Source organism: Lontra canadensis, unplaced genomic scaffold, assembly GCF_010015895.1.
Source record: "Lontra canadensis isolate GAN:19392208 unplaced genomic scaffold, GSC_riverotter_1.0 scaffold1, whole genome shotgun sequence".
In the NCBI taxonomy this organism is placed as follows: domain Eukaryota; kingdom Metazoa; phylum Chordata; class Mammalia; order Carnivora; family Mustelidae; genus Lontra; species Lontra canadensis.
The window spans coordinates 56706907-56720855 of record NW_022630995.1 but is presented as its reverse complement, the minus strand read 5'-3'; positions in this window follow the sequence as shown (position 1 = coordinate 56720855).

Sequence of the window (13949 nt, the reverse complement as noted above, 5' to 3'; positions counted from 1 at the left end):
CTACTCTGTTTCCTTCATCATTAATGGGAAATTCCTGATTTTTTTTCATGTTAATCTTCTTATGTGCTCAAGGAAGATGGCTCCAGGCAAGGCCCAAGGAATGAATATTGATCAGTCCAAGCCAATAGAGGCAATTCGATTCTTTTGACAGCCTTGATTTAAGCAAGGCCATGTTATGCAAACCTGACCCATGAGACATAAATGGGAAATTCATTGGAGGTTTCTGTAAAAGGTTTTCCTTTCCTTTAAAAAGTGATAGGTAGAGAATAAACTTGTTTTCTCCTTGAAACACTTGTATGAAAATTTGATGCCTGGCATTACAGCAGCCATCTTGATATCATGAGGGACATGTCCTGGATGATGCCAACAGGCTGCAAATGGCAAGAAGTGATGGGAATATCTATGTCCATACTGACACCTTGCACCATTGGATTAACACAACTGGAAACTCGTACCTTCTAACTCTTCTTTATGTTGGACAATGAAGTTTTACCAACGTTTAAACTACTTTCATTTGAATTTTTATTTTTACTTTATAGCTAAGAGTATCCTAATCAATACATGATTATGAAACATTGTCTCCTTAAAGCAGAATATAACACATTGCACATATAGGAAAAGAGAATACAAGGATAAAATGTTATGTTGTAATCTTTCCATTTGCAATGACATGGCTGAAAGTAGAGGGTATTATGCTAAGCAAAATAAGTCAGAGAAAGAAAAATGTCATATGATTTCACTCACATGTGGAATTTAAGAAACAAAATAGATGAACATAGGGGAAGGAGGAAAAGTAAAATAAGATGAAGTCAGAATGGGAGACAAACATAAGAGACTCTTAATCATAGGAAACAAACGGAGGGTTGCTGGAGGGGTGGGGGTGGAGGATGGAGTAACAGGCTGATGGGCATTCAGGAGGGCACTTGATGGAATAAGCCTTGGGTATTATATGCAACTGATACATCACTAAACTCTACCTCTGAAACTAATAATACACTATATGTTAATTAATTGATTTTAAATAAATATCTAAAAAAATTTTTTTAATGTGATGTTGTGGCAGAGGTAAAGAGGATGAGCTGAGCATTCTATACAGACATAAGATGAAACACCTCAATCTAGTTGTGGAGATCCAGAAGTTTTCATTTTATAATACTTAATAATATAACTGTCTTTTATTCATTAAGATTTTATATATAACATTATCTCATACATTCCTCACAGCTATCCCATGGAGAAGGTGCTATTATTATCCCTTGTCCTATAGATGAAGAAACTAAGGTTCATGAAGGTAAAGTCACAAAACAACCAGTGGCAGAAGCAGGACTAAAAATGTCTCTTTAACCCTCAAAACACTTAAAGCTCTATGCTATAGACTGCTTCCAATCAAGTCCCCCCAAGTGAACTGAGAATTAGTGGAGGTTAAGAAATTGATCTCTTGTTGTTCTTCTATATTATTTTCAGCAATGGAACAGTATTCTTCTCATAAGATGGATGAATCAAGAAATTTTAAAAAGAAGGAAGGAAGGAAGAAAGGATGAGAAGGAGGTAGAAAAACAGAGACAGAGGGAGGAAAGAAAGGATGAGAAGAAAAGAAGAAGAGAAGGAAGGAAAGGAAAAAAAAGAAGGCAGGCATGAAGGAAGTAAAAGATGGGGAAAGGGTCAGAGAGAAAATAAGAAATAGGAGGAGAGAACAGAAAAGGAGAGGAAATAAGAATCAAGAAAAAGAAAAATTAATCCAGAGACTCATTAACCTATGAAGCCAACACAATCTCAATTGAGCATTTGTTTTCAGCAACACATTTCAGAGGGGCTGGGTATTATTAGACCTATTTTATAGTTTCATGTTTGGAACTAGCACCCAAGAATTTATTTCCATTCTTTCTTTTTCTTTGGCCATTCTCTTAACCTATACTCCCTTCTCTTTCTCTCCTGTGTTGTGCTGTGTACAACTTATAAACATTCAAGAGTTTCTCTTTTTTTCTCTTGTCCTTACTTCTTTCCCCTTTGCATCTACTTTCTCCTCCTGTCATTTGTCCCTCTTTCATTCCTCCCTATGCCTCTTTCTTCTGCATGTCTGTTGTCCCTGTGGTTTAAAATGTTAAATACCCCTTAATAATGGAGATAATTAAAGGAGGAAAATTTAAAAACCACCAAGTATGATGTATGCATTTGGTTGAAATATTTGACTGTATGTTTCACTACAAAGAGGTGGTTGCACAAGGTGGAGTCAAGTTTTAGTCACTATACACTAATGAGGAGGCCAAAAGTTTGGATTAGAAAATACATGGAACTCATACCAGCCCTCTGTCCCTTTTCTGGTGCAAACATTACTGATCAATCATGGTACCCATGTCCACTTGACACTAGAACCAGCCTTGAGATCCTTCTCATTGTAGTCCTGTAAATAGCCACTAAGAGTAGCCAGTATGGTATATTGAGATGAAATCTATTTGCTATGATGGACCCAAAGTCTGGTAGATTCAAGCTGCAAGTAGTATACATTTTTATGAGAGTAAACAATTGGGCTGAAGTGATAAAGGGATTATCTGTCTAATTATTTACTTCTTTACCCACTTGACAAATTTTTGTTAAATATTCTCACTTTGTGCTGAACGCTGTCATGAATAAGACAGTATTTCTTGGAGTATGTGGGTTAGTTATCAAGGTAGGTAAGTTAAAAAACATTCACAATCCTAAATTATAAGCACTTTTCTACAGTTAACCAAGGGGGATGTGGAGGCACCCAGTAGGTTCTACAAACCCAGTCTTAATAGAGTTAGGGAGAAAGAGTACTTTCTAGAGTAAGGCAACCCAGCAACCCTGACTTGTGGTCCTGTCCTAGGCCATGTATAGACATAGAGTGAATGCTTCTCTTTGTCTGCTGCTATTAGTTACATGCTACCATCCTAGGGTTTCTCTCTGTCCATCTTCTGCTTATTTTATTGTATAAGCTATATTAGTTTCTGTTGCACTTGTTATTCATTCAGTAATTCAACCATGTAGTAATCATTCTGAAATACTTATTGAGCTTCTATTAGATGTCAGAGACTATGCTGGGCACTGGGAGTTTCTTGTTGAATGTAATAAGGTCTCTGCTCCCATGACACTTGCTAAGGGGAGACAAATGATAAACAAATAAACCAATAAGAAAAGTATCAGTGAGAAGTGATGGGGTATAAGTAAAAAAGAGTGATGTGATAGTGACTTGCGCCTGAAAAGCTGAGAGATTAGTAAAGTCTCCTCTGAGGAGATGACATTTTGGGGAAGGCCTGAATGATGAGAAGGAGCCAGAAATGTAAAGGTCTGGAAGAAGAGTGTCCCAAGGGGAGCCTGGGTGGCTCAGTGGGTTAAAGCCTCTGCCTTCGGCTCAGGTCATGATCCCAGGGTCCTGGGATCGAGCCCCGCATCGGGCTCTCTGCTCAGCAGGGAGCCTGCTTCCACCTCTCTCTCCGCCTGCCTCTCTGCCTACTTGTGATCTCTGTCTGTCAAATAAATAAATAAAATCTTAAAAAAAAAAAAAAAAAGAAGAGTGTCCCAAGCAACAGAAACAATGAACACAAAAGCCCTAAGTTCTTCCTATGCAGCTTCTACATCCAGGCTTAAGGTTGTACTGTCTTTTCAGCCAAGTGCTCCAAAGGGCAGAGCTCAGATTAACCAGTGATTTTAAGAATAGTGCCATGGTTACCAAGTGTATTAGCATTCTCCAAAGAAACAGAACCAATACGATTTATATATATAGGAAGACATTTATTATGAGGAACTGATGCATGTGACTATGGGAAATAAGAAGTCCCAAAATCTGCCATCTGAAAGCTACAGACCCAGGAAAAGTGAAGGTGTCATTTTAGTCCAAGTCCAAAGCCCTGAGAATCAGGGAAGTCAATGGTGCAAATCCTAGTCCGAGTACAGGAGAAAATGACCTATTCAAGACCTCAGTGGACCAGATGATGCCCACCCACATGGGTAAGGGCAATTTACTTTACTGAGTCCACTGATCTAAATGCTAATACATCCAGAAACACCCTCACGTACACACCCATAAATAATGTTTAATCTAGGCATCCTTTGGCCCAATAAAGCTGACACATAAAATTAGTCATCACACTGTCTTCTTTGTCATACATTCTCCATCACATGACATTTTAGTGATATCATTATGACTAATAAAGCAACATCGGTCATGGACGCATTAGACTCATGACCTTCACTTTTCTGAGGCCATACTTACTTATCTCTTGCTCTTAGTCCCAATAGGTGGGAAATTTTCTCTTTCCCTGGGGTTTTGATTGAGAGATAAGAAGCTACCACCCTGGCAGTTTTCTTTTAAGATCAACCTACCAAAATAACAAGACCTTTTGCTTGATCTCCCACCTCTTCTTGGGTACTAAATGTTAGCTGATAGAATCATGCTTTAATGAAGAACTACTAATCATCTCAGGTTTTGCTGTGGAAAGAAGGGTAGGGAAAGATGTCAGCATGTTTAGCTCTTTATCTCTGTTTGCCAAATATGTAAGGCTTCTATTCTCCCTGTGGTCCATTGTGCTCCATCTCAAGCTATAGATAGTGGAGCTTGAGTTTTCTAATGTGTTATCTGGTTGTGTTTCACAAGGTGTCAATAGGTATTCTATACCAAAAATAAGAAAAGTAGAAATGAGGAGTTTCTATTGTTCTACACACTTAGAAAATTGTACACGGGTTTCTTTACCTCCATATTCATTCACCTCTGGACATATCAAAGTGTTAACACATGTAAACATCTTGAAAGACATCTGGCACATAGTAAGAACTCATTAAATTCTAGCTATTTTATCAGTAAGGAGATCCAACCCCAAAATCTCAACGGCAATGAAAAGTTACTTCATGTTTCTACATGTAGACATGGACATGTTTCTACATGTCCATCATATGTTGGTGTTGGAGTAGGGGGTCATTTTCATTGAAAGAATGCCACCAGTCATAGAGACAGGGAGAAAATTAAACTGCAGAAGTAAGAACTATTCACATCTCGTTGGCCCAAGCAAGTCGAGTGTCTGTGCTTAACTTGAATGGCAAAGAGATATTCATTCTTTAGGTATGCTCAGAAATGGAGGAAGATGGGGTACTGGTGAGTAGCAGTAAGGTTTATGGCAGCAATCATCTATATGTCTATTTTTTATTATTATCATTATTTTTATTATTATTTCTATCAATATATCTCTCCAAGAATCACATTACATATTTTCAAAACTACTCAACAAAAGAATCTTTTTTCTCTTAGAACACTGATTTATAAAAAACATATGTTGGAAAATATTGTTCTCTGTAATCATTCAGAATTTCACTCACACTACTCAACTCCTCCAACACTTTGCTTATACTTATCTCACCCGTTTGGTCCTGATTCCTTTGCTCTGTGCCCTGACTGTCGATCTCTAATTTAGAAGTCATCTAGTCTCCTCTAGGTACGTTGGGTCTTTGCCCACCAATCAGTTTTCAACCTCTTCTTTGTTCCCCCTCAGCACTCATCCTGCTTTCTGGTTTCACTGTTGTCTCCCGTTGGCACCTCTCAGACACCTGACACATGCATCCCCACCTTGGCAGGCCCTGTGTCCAACTTCAATCAAAGAAAAAAGACCAATATGGACAATCAGCCAGCAGCAAATGTGTACCAACTGAGGATCATACAAAGGGAACCCAATGTATCTTCAAAAATTTTCAGCTTCCAGCAATTTCCTGGAATAATAATTGGCTCTCTATGGGGTGGGGGAAGATAGAATTTGTGGCCTTCATTACCCCCTTTGCAGTTGGCTACTCTGGGTGGAAAAGTTGGAGGAAATGACTATAACAACACAATGCTGGCCCACTTAAAACTTCTATTATGAAACTGAGTTTCATAAGCTATAAGAGAAAATAAGTTATATTCTCAGGAACAAATTCTAGTGAATCAGCTCATTTTAGCCTCACATCTTCATCTCTCTCTGAAGAGGCTTATTTAAATTTTAATAGAAAACATTCAATGTGGGGCTCAAATGGAGAGAATGAAAATAACACTGTTTTTCCCCAAGATAAAATTGTGTCGGGAGTAAAAAAAAAAAAAAAAGAGAGAGAGAGAGAGAGAGAGAGAGAGAGAGAGAATGAGAATACAATGCTGATTTCTTGAAAACAAACCTCCTATGTCCCACTTTGTAGGGACTGGACAAAGCAATATAAAGTCTATTGTACTGAACAAAAGCAACGATGGTACATTTAGAAACTCACTGTCCCTTTCTATTTGGCTTTTTAAAAAATCATTCAAAGAAGAAAAGTGCCCTTGAGGGAAACTAAGAAAATCTTTCAAAACAAAGTTTTGCCACCATCATGGAATAGTTGCAGGGAAAAAGGAACAGAGATAGCATGGGGTAACAGGAAAGTCTTTCATGGGCTCGGAAGTAAAAGATCTGAATTCAAATATTGACTTTGCCTTTTCGCAGCTGTGTGACATTGGATAAGTGAATTAAAGTGCCAAAGTGTAGATTGTTTTCTCTCATGAAAAGAATAACTGCAGCTACTTCATGGGATTTCATGAGAAGGAAATGAAATGATATAAGAAATTGTTTGCCTAGCCCATCTTCCTCCAGAGTACTGCATCTCTATGACCTTCACATTCTCCAGACCAGGAGTTGGCAAAATATGGCCAACAACTAACTCTGGCCTGTTTCCTGTGTTAAATAAGGTCTCACAAGTACAGAGCCATGCCTGTTTGCTACTGTTGTCTGTGGCTGCTTTTGGAGAACATCAGAGTTGAGGAGTTGCAGGAGACCATATGGTCCACAAAGCCTAGAATATTTATCATCTGGCCTTTTGCTGGAAAAGTTTGCCAACCCTTGCTCTAGACAGTCATGAAATTTGGGAGCCATCTCAGGAAAAGCTGTTTTTTTCAGTCCCCATGTCCAATCAGTCATCATACCATATGGATTCTATCTACAAAATGTCTCTTGGATCTTCTTATGTCTCCATCTCCACAGCCACCACTGGTAGCCAAGCCACCATCATAACTTCATTAGTCTTCCAAGAGGGCTCCCAAGAACCACTCTTGTTCATTTCCTGCCCATGCCACCACACATGCATGCACACACGCACACACACACACACTTCCTCAAATAGCAGCCTGAGTGAGCTTTTGTAAATACATTTCATGCCAACCCTCTGCTTAGAACCACGACGACTTAGAGACGACTCTCATTTCCTATTACCCTTAGGATAAAAATCAAAATCCTAACAGAGGCCCAGCAGTATCCTTTCCTCACCACCTTGACTGAAGGCATTCCTCTAACACTGTCCTAACCAGCCTTCCTTCTTCTTCTCTATTGATAAGAGATCTACACCTTATTGCCTCAAGACTTGCACAAAGGATGATTCCTAGTATAGGAACAGACTTCCCCTCACATCTTCCATCCTCTCTACCTGAACAATTCCTGATCATCCTGCAGGCCACAAAACAACTGTCACCTGCTCACATATACCTGTCCTGAGCTTCAGCCTCATTCCTACTCCAGCTACGTCAAAGTCCACTGATTTATACTAATTTTGTGCCTATTGATTTTTATTTAATACCTCCCCCAAGAACGTGAGCTCTAGACAGCAGAGTAAAACCACACGCATGGCCACCTCTCTGTCTCCAGCCCATGGTATACCCCTTTGAATATAGCAGTATAGTGTCATGGTTAAGAGAAGATGTCACTGCTAGGCCCTCTGAATTGAAATCACCCCTGTGCTTACCGTTGTGTGACTAAACCATTTAACCTCCTTGTGCCTTCATCTCTGTGTATGCAAAATGGAAATAATCAAGTACAGTAGGGTAGTATATTGAGCATGTTGTGAGGATTAGGTAATTTAATATATTAAAACACTTAGAACAGTACCAAGTATGTGTTAAACTCTGCATGAGTGTTTGTTATCCCAACTAGAGAAGGCTCTCAAAAAATATATATATATAGAATGGAGGAATAAGTAATTTTTCTGACAGAGCATGTTTTTGAAGTTTGCTATTTAATTTGAAGTTCACATTCTTGCTCCAATAACCTTAGATACTTGATTTTCCCAAATACCATCTGTATGATACCCCCCTTTGCTTTATCACATGCTCTTCTCCCAGCACCTCCAGTCTCTCTAGTGAACTGTGTTCGTTGATTACAGCTCTGCAAACCCTACATTTACCTTGAAGCAAATTGTCTCTGCTACTCCCAGATTAAGAGAAATTAACCTCCTTTTCCTCTGTGCTATAATGAAATAGATGATAGAGAGATAGATAGATAGCTGATAGATAGAATGACATGTTGCTCTTCATAGCATATATGTGTGTATACACACACACACACACACACACACACACACACACACACACACACATGCTTAGTTATCTTGTAATGCCTTAAATCATTTGTTTCTGCAAAGGGACCCTGATGATCAAAATTGTTACCACAACAATATTTCCCAAACATAATGTTTGCACCTTCAAACTGCTGATGCTATTTTATTTCAAGATTTTCAGTAATCTGCTTTTACCTTCTCCAGGAAATTTTAACCTATGAAAGGGCAGGGAATACATCTTACTTACCTGGAATGGCCCAAAGTGCTTTAAGTCTCTTCTGTGCTCCTAAAATGCTTAATTTTTTACCAGTGATTGAATGTATTTATTTGAGAAAATTTTTTGTGGAATTTTGCCAAAATAAAGAGATATCTTTGACATTGGCTTCTCACTTTCTGAAATTAAACTTCAAGGACCAGCAACAATGCAACCTAATTGCAAGACTGATGGGGGTCAGGCATTTGTTGAGCCAAAGAGATACAGGGAGTATGCTACTGAAGGCTAGTGCAATAATGAGTCAGGGAGATACACTGAAGAAATGGACAGAACATGCCAGCTAGGTAGGGCAGTGAAAATTTCAGACACCCCCTCCAAAGTCAAATTGAAACCCTGGTTCCTGGACATCTTAGAACTTGCCCTCAGTGAAATATTACCACACATTGTGATGCTCACTGTTCTTTTTGGACAACATGGTCTCCCTGATATCCTACACACATGTATTGGGATGCATCATGTAGGGGACATGTTGCTAGGTGCTGAAGATTCAGAAATGAAAAATAGTCCTATCTGCCAGTGAGTTCACAGCCTAAAGGGAAGGAAAAAGGTCTGAAAAAAAGAGGTGGCCATAGACTCACAAAAATAACAGAAGTCATTCTGCATGGAAAGTTGCTTGTATATACTATTGTGTGAAAAGATATGTTGTGAAAATGTCTGTTGAAATAAATATTTTTTGCTTATATTTTTATAGGCAATCACATTATGTGTGTGTGTGTGTGTGTGTGTATAAAATCATATTGTGTATGTGTGTATGTACATCTATCAAAATATTAGTTCCACTTTAGGTGAGCTGGATTTGGGGTTCTGATGAAAATGTGAATTTTCTGTAATGTTTCTATTTTTTTCACCACAAGAATGTCTTTTAAAAAACTTTTTATTTTGGGGTGCCTGGGTGACTCAGTGGGTTAAAGCCTCTGCCTTCAGCTCAGGTCATGATCCCAGCGTCCTGGGATCGAGCCCCGCATCGGGATCCCTGCTCGGCGGGGAGCCTGCTTCCTCCTCTCTCTCTACCTGCCTCTCTGCCTACTTGTGATCTCTGTCTGTCAAATAAATAAATAAAATCTTTAAAAAAAAAAACTTTTTATTTTGAGGCAATTTTAGATTTACATGCAGTTGTAAGAAATAATACAGACAGATCCTACATTTTCCCTTTAGCCAGTTTCCCCAGTGATAACATCTTGCAAAACTATGGTATAAGATCACAACTAAGGTATTGACATTGATGGAATCAAGACACAGAGCATTTTCATCACCACAAAGATTCCTCCTGCTGTGAATGTCTTATTTTTGCAAATAAAAAAATACAATTCTTAGTAAAAAAATTTAAGAGATCACTGATGCCAGAAAACAAAGACTTGATTCACTAAGATGAGACACTTTTTAAAACTTTACATCATTTTTTTTTTTGTTTTATTATATATTTGACAGAGAGAGAGAGAGAGACAGCAAGAGAGGTAACACAAGCAGGGCGAGTGGGAGAGGGAGAAGCAGGCTTCTTGCTGAGCAGGGAGTCTGATGTGGGGTTCGATCCCAGGACCCTGGAATCATGACCTGAGCTGAAGGCAGTTGCTTAATGACTAAGCCACCCAGGTGCCCCAAAATTTTATATCTATTAAACCTTGGTACACTCCCACTAGTTATTGATTTGAGGGAGTGAAGATTTGGGGAGCCCTGGCAGTATCTGCCCAGCATGTGAATGCCCTTCCTTTTCTTCCTATTTCAAGAAAAATAAAAGCAGGGCAACATCTCCAGAAACAGAAGCCAAAGGAGGACAGATGCTCTGTCTGCTCTTTAGTATTAAGGGCACCACCCAAGACCTACAGACGACTGGATGGATACTCACAGCCTCCAGCCTCTAAGACTTTGAACCTTGAAGGAGTGACCTAAAGGCACCGGGGCCATGGATATTATTTGACAAAGAGGATGATTCAAGAATCCAGTGGTGTGGTGGGAAGTGTCCAGATCAGAGATATTAGTGAGTATCCTAGCCTACTAGGTCTGTGGTAGACTGGTGGCTGGGCCTTGCCTTCTTTGGTCCCTGCTCATTCTCCAAGGCTTCCCATCAGTTCTGTGAACCTTCACAACTAGTCTTCCACTGAACTTATTTTCTAATTAAATATGCCAGAATTTCCTTTTGCTCTTTGCAAACCAGGAACACTAAGAGAAATAAGTACCCACTATGTGACAATTAACTATATTTTCATTAACTCTTTGTCAAAACAATTCTATGAACTGGGTGGTATTCTAATATGGCACTGGGTTTTTTTCTTGGATTCTAAATGTTAGAAGCATCTAAACAGCAGAGTTTTTCTAACAAGAAGGAATTTTAATGATCATCCATTTATTAAATCACCTTCTAATAATGTATGAGTTTGCCGTGGTTCACCAGGAGTGGGAATAATGTGACGCAACAGACTGAAAATACCTGCTGTCTGATGTATCAGTGACATTCTCTGTGCAGCCATGAGGGTTCTTGGTCACTTATATGATTTGGGTCAAATAAAAACTATATTGAGGATTTGAATTATAATTGTGTAACAGGGGCACCCAGATGGCTCAGTCAGTTGAGTGTCATCAGATTCTTGATTCTGGCTCAGGTCATGATCTCAGGATTGTGGGATTGTGCCCCACATCAGAGTCCACTCTCAGCATGGAATCTGTTTGGAATTCTGCCTCCTCCTCCCCATGCTCATGCTTTCTCTCTCAAATGAATAAATAAAATCTTAAAAAGTTAATTGTGTATTACATACCCAATTTCTAAATCTCCATAATAATAGAATTTTTTAAAAGTCAAGAAAAAGTCCTAAAGAAGGTAACCAGAAAATATTGAGACTGGATCAAGTCAATCACTTTGTCTTACTATTTTACTCTTTTAGGGTTGATAAACTAAACTTCAGAAATAGTCCTACAATGAAATACCCCAAATCCCAGGCATTCTAAAAATAAATAGTCTCCTTTATTTCTATTTTGCATCTAAAGAAACTAAAGCTAAAGATGAGTTTTCTAACTACGTCTGAGACACAACACCAATAAATTTGAGACATCGCACTCACATCCATATTTCCTATGTCTTTCTCTCTCTAAAGTCAATTTGTCTAACTAACTTCTAATTTTCTCCCTCTTTCTTCTGCTGTGTTTACAAAGGGCTTAGAAGAGCACTGAGCATGCTGTGTTTACAAAGGGCTTAGAAGAGCACTGAGCATGTAGTAAGTAATATATACCTGTCAGCTGTCACATCATCATTGTGCCTCATCCTTTCTTTAACCCATCCATTGGATTTTAATTTCAATCATTGTATTTTTATCTTCAACTTTCATGCTTTACTAAACCTGCTTGGTCATGATTGATAGTCTCTTTTGCCTTGCTATATTTATCCCATCTTCACTTCTTTAAACATGGTATTCTTAGGTAGTATTCCATATCTGATGGCCCTGATATCTGAAGACCTCTAAGGTCAAAACCTGTTGGTAATTGTTTCTTCTGAGTATTACTCATGATGGCCTGCTTCCATGCTTATTTGGTCATTTTTCATTAAGAGTTTGTATTTGTCTGAAATTAACCTATGGGCATCCTGAAGACTCTGACATGAAGACACTGACCCTCTGATAGAATTTGCATATGGTGTTTTTGGACACCAGGAACTGTTCTCAACTAAGGATTTCTTGGCTTTATTTTTTCTGATGCATTGATGGCACATGTAACCCTAGGTCCACATGAGAACAGACCTGGACAGACCTAACCATCTCCAGGAGAGACAAGTATTGTCATCAATTGAATTCTATGCAGAGTCACAGCAGAAACAAACATACTTTCTTATCAGGGGCAGAAAAATATATATTTCTAGACCAGCTATTCACTGATGGTATAGATGCTTTGAGAGTCATGGTTTATGAGGGGATTTTAAGCCCAGTATATTCCTTGTTGCATTTCTTATAGTCTGTGTGAAAATAATCCTCAAAATTTCTGGTACCTGGCTGCATCACTTTACCCAGGATTATTCTGCCTTATGATTACTCACCTCTCTGGTTTCAGTTCATGGTTTGTTGGTTTGCAGTTCTATCCTTTTAGAAATTCCTTACTACTTGTTAGCTCAGTCACACACTGGCAAGTGTGTGTTTGTATTGTTTGGTTCTTTCTTTCTTTCTTTCTTTCTTTCTTTCTTTCTTTCTTTCTTTTGTAATCTATTTAAGACATATACATTCCATAGCAAAGTTCTTCAGGCCATCTTGTCTATACATAGTTGGAAGAAGAAATTCACACAAACCTCAGGAAAGACTGCAGTAATAACAACCGTGATCCAGGCAGAACCAACCTAGGAGAAAGAATACCATTCACAGACTTTCATCTCTCTTGCTCCCACCCCTTTCAAATGTCCCCAAAAGCATCCTTCCGGGCCCTAGGAGGTGTCTCCTAAGGGCTCTGTGAATTACCTGACTTTTACCCTTTTCTCTTTTCCTCTCTAAATTATGATGTTGCTATTACTGGTCACCAAAGATGCCAAAGTAGCCACTATGTCTCCCTTGTCAACCAAGGGACACTATGCCCTTGCTGCTGCTGCCAAGGCCAGGACACTGACTTCAGGATCAAGAATTCTAATGCCAAGGGTCACTGTTCCCACTCACCCCAGCTGGTTCACCCCTGTGACCAAGGCCACTATGCCATATCTATTGGCATCTTCATCCTCAACCCCTACAGTAATCATGGAAAGATTACTTACCAAATCATTTTTAGCAGTGAGGATCACAGTCAAAGACATTCATTATCCTTGGAAGTAACATTTGCTGAGCACACCAGGCACTGTGTGATTTCTCTATATACATTATCTCATTCATCCCATGACAATCCTATTGTCTCCAACCAGGATCTGCCAACCCAACAAAGGTGTCTCTACTTTTTCCAAATGAAAGTCTAAACCACATCATAGTTAAGAATGCTGGATCTTAAAGCCTCACTGGGTAGGTTTGAATTCCTGTTCTGTTGCTTACTAGATGTGTGGCTTTGAACCAACTACCTCACCCATCTCAGGGGTTCAGTATTCCTATCTGTAAAGTGGCACAGATGAGAAGACATATCCCAGGGGCACCTGGGTGGCTCAGTGGGTTAAAGCCTCTGCCTTCCACTCAGGACATAATCTCAGGATCCTGGGATCGAGCCCCGCATCGGTCTCTCTGCTCAGCTGGAAGCCTGCTTCCTCCTCTCTCTGCCTGCCTCTCTGCCTACTTGTGATCACTGTCTGTCAAATAAATAAATAAAATTTAAAAAAAGAAGAAGAAGACATATTCCAAAAGGTTGTCATGAAAAAATAAGAGAATCACCATAAATGGTTGGTTCCATGCCTGGTACA